We start from the raw sequence: 13,147 nt of genomic DNA on the forward strand, positions 1-13,147 counted from the left end.
ATTTCATGCCGGCTTCCAAACTCGTGATCAAAGGAAGCGCTTCTGAGGAATAAAATTGGTTTTTAATGTTCGGGAAGTCTAGGTACAGCCACAAGCTATTTGGTCATCTCTGAAGGGCTTGCCAGTAGCTTGGGGAGGGGGGAAGTTGCTCTCAAATTTGTAGCTTTTTAGCTTTCTGAAGGGATGTCTCCTTCGCTGCATGTATCGTTACTTGGGGCCAGAAAGATTACGTGTTGAAATAAATGGGTTCTGGATATGGCACAAAGCAAACCTAATGATTTCGAGGGCAGACCGAGCTGCGCAGCCCTAGTTTGGAAAGGCTGCGATCCACTCATTCTGGCTATTTTACTTTGTATTGGGAGTTTATGGGCCCTGAAAATAATGCGGAGGGAGGGAAGGGGAAATTAAGGATGTGGGGAAGGGCTTTTTAGTTGGAAAGTTTCAAACAAAACAAAAAAAGAAGACCCCCAAGTAGAAAGGAGACCCAGTACGGGCGGGGAGAGTGGAAAGACCATTTTAGAAAATAAAACTCTACGGCACTAAACTTTATTTGCAAAGACCTTAATACATACCGAGTCACTCCGGCTAGGACTGAATGCAAAAGACTTTCAGAACAACTGAACACAACGTTATAACTCCACACCCCCTCTTTTTTGGGGGGTGGGAGTGGGTGAAGGGAAAACGTGGGGGAGGGGAGAGCGTTGTCCCGAGTTGGTTTCCCCAGCAGCGTTTGTTGGAGGGGGGGCCCTGAGGCAGCGGCCTCCGCCTCCGCCGCAGCGGCAGCTGTTGCTTCTGAGCGTGCTCAGCGCGGTAATTTGGAGAGGATCCCTAGTCTGGGGTGGCGGTGGTGGAGCGTTTGTAAGTGTGTGAGTGTGTGTATATGTGTGTGTGTGTGTGTGTGTGTTGTGTATTGGCAGTGGAGTAGTGGAGGCTGGGCGGCTCCGACTCCCTGACGCCAGCGAGACCAGATCAATCCAGGCTCCGGGAGAGGGAGGGAGGGAGGGAGAGAAAGAGAGAGAGAGAGAGAGGGAGAGGAAAAGCAGAGAGCTAGCGGGCGGCGCAGGGCTGCCCACTGAGCGGCGGCTGCTGCTGCTGCTGCCGCCGCCGCCGCCGCCGCCGCTGCCGGAGCAGGAGCTCGCCAGGGGAGGGACCAGCGGCCGGGCTGTCGGCCCCGCGAGCGAGCAGGAGGGGCGACGAGGCGGCCGGAGCTGCGGGAGCCCCAGCGGGATCGGCAGCCAGACCACGGCGGCGCGGCCGGTCGGGACTCTTCGGCAATCGCCTTTGCGAGGCGCGCCGCCCACGGGGTAAAAACCCAAGAACCCACCGACCCCCGAGCCCCCAACTTTGCCTTTTCTGAGATCCACTCCACTCCCTTCCTTCCCTAGGCGGGCTGCCCTGCCCCGGAGCCGCCTCCCAGTCCCTCTTGCTCGCGGATGGGGGGTGGGGGGCAGAGGGAACTGCCGTCCGGGAAGGGCTGGCGGTGGGGGTGGGGTGGGGGGGTGAATCCTGTTTTCCTGCAGTTTTCCCTGCCCTCTGACCCCCGGCCGCCCCCTCCCCGCTAACCTCCGGCCGCCCCCTCCCTCTTCCCCCTTCCTGGTTTCAGTCTCCCGCCGCAGCGCCGGGATGGTAACTTGGGTGCGTGGGCTTGGGGAGAAAGGGTTTTTTTCCTTCGCGGGGAAAAGAGGATGGAAGGGGGTTCCCCCCCCCCATGATGGCGTCGCCCAGCGGCTCTTAGAAACCCACGGTGCCCCCCCCACCTCTCCTCTGGCCGGCTGGAGGGGTGCGCTTTGAGCTTCCAACTTTGCGTTGGCGTCTTTGTTGAGTCGGAAGGGGGGTGGGGGGGGCTCTTCCCCGCCTCTCCCTTGGCCGGCCGAGGTCTCCTCGGCTCAGGCTCCTCTCTCCCTGCCTTCCCTCCCGGTTTCCCTCTCCTTTCCTTTGGTTCAGCTGCTGTTGGGGCGGCCCGCGCCCCGGCGCCCCTTTGTGTCCTGCGCCGGGAGAGGGGAGGGGGGCGCCCAAACTTAGGGGAGTTTCAGGAACTGCCTTGGCTGGGCTTGTCTCTTGTGTATGTGTGTGTACACACGCGCGCGCGCACACATATACACACTTTCATACGCACTCTCGCTCTCAGCTTTTCTCAAGTGTGGATCGCCGGGAAGAAAGAAAACTCAGCATTTTTCTACCCCCTCCCTCCTTCCCCGCCCGTTTTATTTTCTTGTCCCCACTTTTAATCCTTGGGGTCGAGGTCAAAGAAAGTTCGTCCCAAAAGTTTCTAATTTATTCCGAGGCTGGGTGGCGGATGTTTTAGGTTGCCCTTTTCTCCCCTCCCCCCTTTTCTTCCTTCCCCCGCGCGTGGATCCTTCCCAACCGGATCCGATTGTCCCCCTCCGTGTGTAATGCAAAGTTTGCTCGTGAACAACTGTGTCATTTACTCTCCCCCAGCCTTTGTTAGTGTTTCGCTTAGTAGTTTATGTAAGGGGCGGGGAGGGGGGGGGGCGTCGCGGGAGGGAAAGGGAATACTGAAAGAAACGTGGGCTTGTTTTTCTGCATGCCTAATATATGGGAGCATTTATAGGAACAGGCTTTTTTCCCTTAGATGTATTATGGGAAAGAGGAAACAAATGCCGACCGACTTTAAGATTATTGCGACAGTAGGATTTTTTCCCACTAAATTTTGAAAATGATACGATTGAAACCCTGATTTCCTCGGAGGCTCGGTCCTCCGGAAAATTGAGGCCCAGCTCAAAGGTCTCTTAAGTAAAGCCAATCTCTTTCCGATCTGCCATGAAAATTGGCATGTTTCCGTTGGGATTTTTTCCTTTTTTATTGTCTTAGACCTGAAGTTTCAAAGCCAGAACAAAACATCCAAAGTGGCAAGATTTGGGCCTGCCTTCCTGGATGTCTCTGAAACAAACTTAAGTAGCTGGATCAAAGACCAGCCTTCTATCAGAACATGTCTCTTTCTAATTGGTTTTCAGGGATGGCATGCCTACACTTCAGTAACACAATGAGAAGACTGTGCTGTGATCTTCATCTTGTTTATTTATAATTATCACTTTACCTTTTATTGAAGGCTGGTGAGCTCTACTGGAACCAGTGATTTTAAAAGGAATCTGGGTTGGATCAGGGTTCACTGCATCAAGGTTTTCAGTTGGCACCAGTATTCTTTCCATCACTGCCATATTTGTCTGGGTATTGGACTTAAATATATCGGACAGACTTGAAGTATTTTCTCACTTCACTCCCACCCTTCGCCATTTGTGGTTATTTGATATTTCTCTGCAGGTGGTGCTCAGCTTGTAATATTGCAGTTCTTCTGAAACTATAAGTAGGGGCATCAGAGATGATTTTCTGGAGCTAGGTGATGCAGAAACCTCTAGAGAAGATCAAGGAAGGATTGGGTTACTCCTGAGGGTGGGGATTTGCCCTTGATTTAGTTTTGACCCCTCTAACCATAGGTATGTAACCAAATACATTTTTCCTCTCTCAGTATCCTCTTTTTTTTTTTTTATCCTTGAAGATCTGATGATTACTGCATTTAAAAGAAGTGGCAGCTTCAGCCATTTAAAAACAAATAGATGTCTACTTGTTATATTTTTAAAAGAGGTAATTGTAGGAAGCTTAGAAAAAAAAAAAACAGCCAAGTTCAGTTACTGCATCTTTTTTTTTTTAAGAGGAAGTCTGGAAATTCTATTTCCCTAAATATTAAAATAGGTGGTGTGCTGAATTTTAGTTTCTGTCTTGGCTTATGAGTATTTCTGGGTTAAAGATGAAATTTAATAGCTGAATGATTGGAAAGAAAGAATAAACTTGGATGTAATTAGACAGCCATATTTAAGCTGCAGCAGCCTGGATAATACAGTCCAAGTTGTGTATTGTGTGTGTATAAAAGGGCTCATTTGTGTAGTCTTACAAGGCTAATGGAGGCATCATTGAGCTTTATAAATAATGTAAGTTGTGTATAATGTAGATTCCCCAGAGACTGCAGAGAAAGCATCATTACCAGCCTTTTCAACCTGCTTGAGATCTTAAATTGATTTACAGCACTGAACTGGTGCAAAATGATACATCAGGATGACATGGGGTCAGCCTGTAAAAGTCTATGATGTCAGCCTATTAGTTCAGTCATCATAATTAAACCATATTACAGGGGCAGCTAAGTTGGAATTTGGTATTATACTTCAGAGATGAATGGAGAAGGACTTTTTTTTTTTTTTAATGAAAAAAGTCCCAAACTCCTAGGAATGTTTATGTTTATAAAGAGTAAAAAAGGTTTGACAATACATTTTTTAAATTTATCAACTGGTTTTACAGAGAATTTCAGGATTGAAAGGTGATGTCAGCCACTTTTTGAGCAGCTTTTTCATTGATAGTCAAGAAGACTGATTTTAGAAGTGTTTGAATCATCTGCTTCTAAACTGATCTGGGTACCAAATCCCAGAATTCCTAAGATCTTAAAGGGTATTTACAACCTAATACATCAGAGAAAATTAAAGAGCAAAGTGAGCATCTTTCTACATGCCTCTAGCCCTCCATCCTTCTGTTATTGCTAGGTTCCTATTGTGTTGGGGTTAAAATATATCTGATTTAAACTGTGAGAAAACAACTTTATTTCTTTTGCACTGGACTGAAATTGGTTGGCAAAGTATTAAGCAGAAAAAAGACACGTTGCCTGGAAGGCTTGGGTAATCCAAGGGAAAAAGAAAACAATCTTTGGGTTTTAGCCAGCTTTTAATTATTCCAGCTAATTATCCAGTTTATGGATTATCTAAACCCTTGACTTCTTGTATTCTCTCACTCATTTCTGGCTTGTATCTCCACTGGAAGATGTTTAAGAAGTGATAGCAAATGCTGATTAAGTTTATTGTTTCTTAGATGCTTTGTTTTGTTGGGAGTTCTAATGTAAGAACTCTCAAGCGAAGTGAGATTTGTGACTTTGAAGTTGGATTTTTTTTTAATTGCTGTTTTTCTGGTCCCAATTTGTCAGAATTTGATTTTGAGTGAAAGTGATTGTTCCAACTTAGTTTTCTGAATAGTTGTTTCATTCCTATCCTTTTATCAGTTTAACAACTAAAAAAAAATGATGGTGGTGGTAGGGAGAATACTACTTGACTTGCTTCTCAGTTGCTTTTAATGCTGATTTTAAAAAGCATAAATAGAATGGCAAATCTAATGCAAAGTTGCAGAACCCAGTCTGGATACCTCAGAAACCAGTACCCTCTTTTTCTCTGTAGTATGATTATTTTTCTCATTTTACTAATGAAGGTATTTTATAATGATTCGAGTCCATTCGAGTTAAAGTCATTCATACCAGTTATAGAACTTGGATCTCTGGACAGCCTAGATCTCTCATTATCCTGTGATTCTGTTCAGATTTTCATACAGCAATCCAGGGAGTGGGGGGGGGGGGTGCAGTGGGACCATAGGGTCAGGAAGTCATTTGGCATAATACTGTTCTTTTCTCTCACATGGTCTTGTTTGAATGAGAGTCAGATCTGACAACCATAGATCTGTTTGTTTTTTGCAAATCGAAATTGATTTTTTTCCCAAGAGGGCGGGTGAAAAAAAAAAAAGAAAAAACCCTGCATCTAATTCAATCAGTGGAGCATTACTGGAAGATGGGAGATCCGAGATTGTACATGTTGAAATGAAATCATAACAGGGCCATGCCCTTTAGGCAGCCAGGTCTGAGGTACAGAACAAGCCTTTATAAGCACTTTCTTTCAGGATTTTTGTCTTTCAAAGAGCCAGAACACATCTGATCTATTCTTAGCCAAAAGTGAAGACTTTGTGGCTCTTGGGGAGGAGTAATGTTGGGGAGGGATAGAGATGGTCTCAGAGAGAAGGGACAGGATGGAGAAGACAAGTGGTCAAATCTAATTGAAAATCTGTGAAGATGGACATCAGTAAAGTGAATAGAAGATTTAGGGTTAACGAATCAGCCTCAGTAATGTTACTTTTATGTGTGGTTTGAGCTCTTCAGTACAAAGATTGTCAGGTTGGCCTTTCTGCAGCAGCAAATGGGTGATATTCTCTTATGTGTGCCAGATTGAAATCTCATTACTTTCTTCCTCTCCACTTTCTATAAGTGGCCTGAATACAAATGTTCAATTTGACCCTGCTTGCCAGTCCTCTCCATTTGCCAGGTTGGGTATCTGATGTGTTTTTTATTACTCATATCCAAATAGCTTTGTAATACAAAATAACCACGCGCCTTCCAAAAAAGAAGCAGGGACAAGGTCAAGTAAAGGAATCATGATGTTGTAGATTGAAGGCTGGAAGGGGTCTTGAGGTCATCTCGCTCAAATGCCTCATTTTGCACCAGAGAGTCTATACTGAATATAATGCTACTGATTTCTGGCATATTGAGAGACAATCTCTTGCTATCGGGAGGGATGCGATAGTCCAAATGGGCAGATGGAGCCACTCTTTCTGCTGGTAAACTTGAAGAAATCTGCCTGTTTTGCAGAAGCTTCATTTGCATAGGGATAGTTCTATCTCAAGCAGGAAAGGCAGAACAACCTTTAAAAAATAAACAAGTTTGATTCCAGGGGATAAATACAATAGTTCTAGAAAAAGACCCAGCTCTACAGAATTTGAACCACTTCCCATCTATGCAATTTCTTTTGGGTTTGTGTCAAAGCAAAGATCTATGATGTAATTAATGGATAAAAAAAAAAAGTGCTTCTTAACTAGTTTTTTTGAACCATCAGTTGATAGAGCTTCACAGGACCAGGAGAAATTGTGAGGTACAATGTGACACCTCCATGTAGCTTCCAAATGAGTGAAAAGAGACTTAGAGAATGAACTGAGTTTTGACGTCATGCAACCAATGAGGGCTAGAGCTGGGTCTCTCATTTTCTACATCAGCACATTTTCCCATCCTGACAGAATGACTCATATATTGAATTTTAGTTCTTATTTTACCTCCACAATTGAGTGTATGTTTATGTGTTATCCCTTTTAAGGTTCAGCATAAAAGTAGAACACTTAACTTCTCCCTCTGACCTAATCATTTATCTTTGAGTCTCAATATACTCCTCTGTAAATGGGAAGAATTATTTCACTCTCTCAGTTCTTTAAGGTCTTTAAATGTAGACTTATTTACAGATCAGAGACAATTTTTAATTAGCATCTTATTTATTAGACAGTTGCCTTCTGCTTATTTCTTCCCTGCTTTCTTTGAATCCAACTGCCAGCATTCATTTTATTTTTCTGATCTCTAAGCAATAGACTATTGTCAGTTTTCTTCTATGGATTCTTCATGGTGTTCTTTAGCAAAATATAAGAATCTCAGAACGTTACAATGTTCTCACTCTGAAACACTAAGAATAAAGCAGACTTTTAACTTAAATAAAAGTCAGACGTTGCTTGCAATTTAGTTACCTAATGGCAATTAAGAAAATTTATTATGTATTTTCAGAGGATATGGTGCCTTATGGTCACAGGATTAGAGCTAGAACAAATTGTAGATGTTATCTAGGGTAACCTATTGGTTATGATGATGATTGCAGATGATGAGACTGAAGGATTAAATTTTTAACTAGAGCGGTTTCAATAACTTTCCTGAAATCATACAGATGCAAATGCCAAGGCTGGGATTTGAAATTGGGATCTTTATTCCAGATAGGTGTTTTTCTGCTATATCCATTTAACTCCTTAGATGGCAAACTGAAATAGGAAAATTGGGAGGTTTATGCTCCATAAGCCTTACCTATAGCTCCATCTTGAAGATACACACTTGACTTCTCTAGCACTTTGGATCCTTCTCTGCAATATGTATCTGATAGCTGTCCCTGGATGTAAGAATTTCTGGGAAAGTGTTTGGTTTTTGATTTTTCTACCATAAGCTGCAGATAGGGTCCATCCAGAATTTTGCTAACAGCATGATAATGGTGTGGATGCTTTCCTGTCAACTCTTTGAAAGATGTGACAAGGTAATAACTGTTTTGTTGACTTAATGAGAGTCTTAGATATTATGTGTTGGGTGTGGGGGTCCAGAATTATCAGGAGAGCTCTAGGTTCTCATTCCAGCTCTGCCACTGCTTATGTGGCCTTACCTCTTGGAACCAATTTGTTTGTGTTTCTTTTTTTTGGAAATTGGCTTCATGTGCCCCACTGATTATCTGGGGGCAATGGGAGGGATGTTAATGAAACCAGGGAAGTTAATGAAATGAGAGAACGTTTAGGAGGCCACTAAAGTGTTTCTGGCAAGATGATGAAAACTAGGTCTGGACTAGGGTGATGGAGGTAGATGTAGATGAGAAAAGCCATGGAAAAAGAAGGAGGGAAGGGGGGAAAAATCTGGATTTGGTGTCAGAACCTGGGTTAGAATCTCAGCTCTGGCATTTATTGGCCATGTTAGCCGCAGTAAATCACATGAACTTCCTGGGCATCTGTTTCCTCCTCTGTAAAATGAGGAAATTGAATTAAATGACCTCAGGTTCCTTCCAGGTTTAAATTCTGTGGTTCTAGTGGACTTCTTGCTTATGGATCTCAAGGAGTGAAGTAAAAGTTGATTTAACATCTTGTACCCCACTGAGAGGGGATTTCCAATTGGGCTTGTTGAGTAAATCAATTGGAGATGAACTGGAGCTTGAAGAAGAGATGTAATAGTCATGTGTGGGAATAATGGAGGTGATTGAAGAAGATGAAGGGATGGGTGAGTTCTTGAATCTGGGTTTGGAATTAGAGGCTCAGCCCTCCTGTTTCCTGCCTACTAGTTCTTTTAAGGTCCCTTTCACCCCTAAATCTATAATCCTTTGAGTCCCTGAAGAATAGCTAGCATTTATATATTGCCTTAAAAATTGCAAAGCACTGTACATGTTATCCCTGAAGACTGTCTTGAACTTTTCCTTCCTCTAGTTTGTTCTATCGAGATAGGAGGGAGAACCCTTTGTAGCAGATAGATGAGGGGGAGGGCTCAGAGAATTAGGTAGGTTATGGAAACTGAGGGAGAGGAGTTTTCAATCCTCAGATGACAGTTTGTGGTATGAAGTGCTACAGAAAGGTTAGAGAATAGAGACTGGCATTTGGGGAGGGAAGTTAGGGGAAAGCAAGCATAGCAGTTCCCTGGGAACCAAATTATGAATGAGTAATTGGCTGAATTTACTTCCAAGTCAGGGTTGCTTATAATAGAACTAAAAGCTAAGAGTCATCCTCAATTCTTCAGTGTTCCTCATTTGCCATATTCTATCAATTGCCAAGTCTTGTGATCCTCAGTTAAGAGATTGGAAGGTCAAGTAGGCTGGAGAATCTAGAGTTATGAGGAGGGCATTTAAGGGTGTGACCGGGAACTAGTTGGTAAGTAGCCTAGGTAAATTGGTAGAAGTAAAAGGGTGTAATATTCTGGAGACATGCTGAGAGGACAAGCACTTACTTATGTGCAACTCTGCCAAATCTCACTTAAAGTCATAGAGTGGGAAGGTTACATTTGGGCTAAAGAAGTCACTCAACTTGAGAAATTTACTAAGTCATCTTACTTTCCCTTTTTCTTCTGTCACTGATTTGGTAACAACTTCTCTGAGTATTTTCATTTAAAAGAAAAGGGGAAAAAAATCTTATCCCATGGGATTTTTCTAGTTATAATTTCTTTTGTTCTGAAAATACCAAATTTTATCTTATTTGATTCTTAATTTATGTGACATTTGGTTTAGCAGAAGGAGAGTTTAGGCATCCTAATATCTAGGGCTGACTACTGAGATTGTAGAAATCTTTGCCCATGACTACCTGTTGTGGGGGAGTCTGGGATAGAGCAAGATGTCAGCAGCCAGAGACTGCTTTAAAGGACTCCGAAATCTCTTGGAAATTGTCATTTTCTGCACTTTTATCATACAGTGTTTCTTCCCTTCTAACTAGGCTATATAAATGCTGAGCTACAGTAAGAACATGCTATCCATGTAACAGTTAATCAGTCACAGAATATTCTGCAGGGTTCCTGACAGATGGCCACCCTTCTTTACTTAAAGACCAGAAGTGTAAGAGGAATTGGCTTCCTCAAAACAAAGCCCATTCCATTTGCAGAGACCCTTCCACACTAATTTCTCAGTCTGGGCTCTGTCACTATTCACTTGCAATCCTTTTGTCAAATGCCTTCACATCTTTGGCTTTGGTTTCTTCATCTACAAGATGGGACAGGAGAGAGAGGAGGAAGAGAATAACCGCGCGTGTTAAGTACCTATTGCGTGCCAGGTTCTGTGTTTACTGCTTCATAAATATTATCTCATTTGATTCCTACACTCACTTTTGGGGATCCATTTCTAAGAGCTAATTAGGTAAGGAGTGTGCTTTTTAAACTGTAAAGATCTACTTGAGATGTTTAACCTACATCTGATTGTTTGCTGTCTAGCGGGGGACAGAGGGAGGGAGAAAATTTTGGAATACAAGTTTTTGCAAAGGCGAATATTGAAAATTATCTTTGCATGTATTTGGAAAAATGAAAAGCTATTTTAAAAATTTAAAGTTCTACACGATAGCTTGGTATAATGATGAAGACAAATTGGTTTTGGTAACAATTCCAAGAGTAGAATAATATAATTTTGTAGCACTTGATATATTATGAGCCGTTCTCTGGTCCAGTTATACTGTTATACTTGTCCTCTGGGGTCTAGGTTATGAAATAATAACAGGAGGCTTTTATGTAGCCCTTTAAGAGCGAATATGTTATCCCATCTGATATTCACAATAATAACCCTGTAAGAAAGCCAGTGGAAGTATCCTTTTCCCTCCTTTAATGCCTGCAGGATTCCAGGTTAGTGGATCAGAAGGAGGATTTGAACTTATATCTCTCCTGATGCCAAGTGTAAGGTTTTTTTTCCCACTGTACCATCTTGCCCATAAGAATAGCATCATAGAATCATTGTTTTGCAATGGTGCCTGCAATAATCATCCCAACACGTTCTATCTGAATTGTACCTAACACATGTCATGGGACCCTAGATATAATGTCATTTGGCCTGGGTTCTATTTAGAACAAGATTTCAAAGATATTTCCTGTTCTTGTGATTGGTTCCCCAAAATCATTTTTGTAGTTGTCATTCAGTCATTTTTCAATTGTATCTTACTCTCTATGTTTGGGGTTTTTTTGGGCGAAGATTCTGGTATGGTTCACCATTCCATCTCCAGCTCATTTTACAAATGAAGAAACCGAGGCAAACCGGCTTAAGTGACTTGCCTCAAGGGTCACACAATTAGTAAGTATATGAGTCCAGATGTGAACTCAGGAACATGAATCTTTCAGACTATCCACTAAGCTACCTACTGCTCCGCCGTAAATCATAACTTTAGGCAAAATAGTTAACTGCAGGATATCTATACGAAGATGGGATAACTTTTATATAGGAGGTTAAAGAGCTAATGAATTTATATAATTATATTTTGCACAAACTTTCTGTAGAATTGAATTCATTTGACATATTATATATCTAATACTATATGTATACATATATGCATATATATGCATACATATATATAAACATATATAAAATAGACTCTCTTACACACATACACACACATTTAGTAGAAGTTGAACTGTTGTAACCTGTGCATATTATAGTCAATGAGAGAAATTGAAACTCCCTTATTAAATTATTGTTGTCTGAGATTTTACAAAAATCTTATTCTAGTCACTTTCTGTATTTTTATTTATCTGTCATGTTAGAAATTCTATTCTGGTAATTCAGTTTTAGCTTAGCAGGAAAAATTTCTAAGAGCAAATAACTATTCCTTATGAATAAAAATTTATAGAAATTTAGTAATATTAAAAAAGAGAAAAATACAGCATAAGATGACTTAAACTAAGAGAATGTGAAAGTCTTTATATGTTGCAAATAGATATGGTCAAATTTAGCAACTTTTAGACAAAGGATAATATGCTTAAACAATAAAAAAATAGAAAGAGTCCTGAATTTTTCGTTCAAATCTCAATTCTTGCCCATTACTACTTAATGTGGCCATGGACGAGCCTCTTATGCCTCAGTTTCCTCATCTGCAGGTGAAGTCCAACTGGTTGGACTAGTTGACCTCTGTTCCTTTCACCTCTAAAACTTGTAATTTTGTGATGTTTTTGGCTCTGTGATCTCATGGATATTCCTTCCAACAATGTTGTGATGGCAGCTCAAAATTTGGCCTGGATTTGACAAGGTTGCTATAGCAGAACTGGGCCAAAAATGTTGCCTAAGGCCCTGGCTGTTGTGATCTCAAGGCAAGCAGAAATGGTCCTGAATGAACTTCCCTGCTTTAAATTTAGCTTTATATTAATCCATATAGTTAATGATATTGAACATCCTGGGATGGGCAGTGTTAGCAAGGGGTTGCTGGAGTAACAAAAGCAGATATTTCCTAATGCTGAATTTGCTCATGGACTACTAATCAATCCGAGGCTTGATTGGCTAGGTAAATACAAGGCTATAATTCCCATCATTCCCTAAAACATAAAGGAGGAACCTTATTTAGAAAGCGATCCAGCCAAAATGAAAAAGAATTTCAGCATAGCTAAAACTGCTAAATTGTTAGCTTTTCCTGATCTCTTCGAGATTCTCTGCTCCAGAGGCATTGCTGGATCCTGACACACTGCCCTGTGGCTTTTTGTATTCCTCAGTGAAAGGAAAGAAAAATGAAAACTTTGTCATTGGTTTGTACCTGGTAAAGATGAGAATCATAAAATTAATTCTACTTTTTATGTCATATTAGTAAAAACAGGGGACAATTGAATTTATTAGGGGAAAGCTGAATTTATCTTCCTAGTATGTAATATCCTACGTATTTTATAATTCCTTTTAGCTTTCCTTCTTTTCTTTAATTTTGGGGGGAGAGCTTTTTTTACCTTTCATTTTTCCTTTCATCTATACCCCTCCCTAACTGATTTAGAAAAAAAGGAAGAAAGAAAGAAAGAAAAAGAAACAAAACAAAACATTACCACGATAGGCTTGTCCAAAAGTGCATACTGATTTCTTTCACCTCCTTCTCAGGAGGTAGGTAGCATGCTTCATCATCTATCCCTTGGTTATCATTGGCTAATCATGGTTAGTCATTGCATTGATTAGAGTTCTTAAGTCTTTCAAAGATGTCATTTGTTTTTACATTAGTCACTTAGCCATATCATGTTTCCTCCATCCCCACCCCATTGAACACTGCTTTGTGGTAAAGATAA

General features: G+C 41.4%; 1 protein-coding gene across 4 annotated transcripts in view; it reads left to right on the forward strand.

The window, feature by feature from the left end:
• The first annotated feature begins 837 nt into the window (after positions 1 to 837).
• Positions 838 to 13,147, forward strand: part of SMAD1 (SMAD family member 1) — a 96,153-nt gene continuing 83,843 nt past the window's right edge. For 3 of the 4 annotated variants that reach the window (XR_004230320.1, XR_004230319.1, XM_031943008.1), the window contains exon 1: positions 1,015 to 1,304. The gene's annotated coding sequence lies outside the window, so the exon portion shown is untranslated. Of the gene's footprint in view, positions 859 to 1,014; positions 1,305 to 13,147 lie in introns of those variants that run through there. The other variant, XM_031943009.1, reaches the window with a different exon arrangement.

Source organism: Sarcophilus harrisii, chromosome 6 (assembly GCF_902635505.1).
Source record: "Sarcophilus harrisii chromosome 6, mSarHar1.11, whole genome shotgun sequence".
NCBI lineage: Eukaryota > Metazoa > Chordata > Mammalia > Dasyuromorphia > Dasyuridae > Sarcophilus > Sarcophilus harrisii.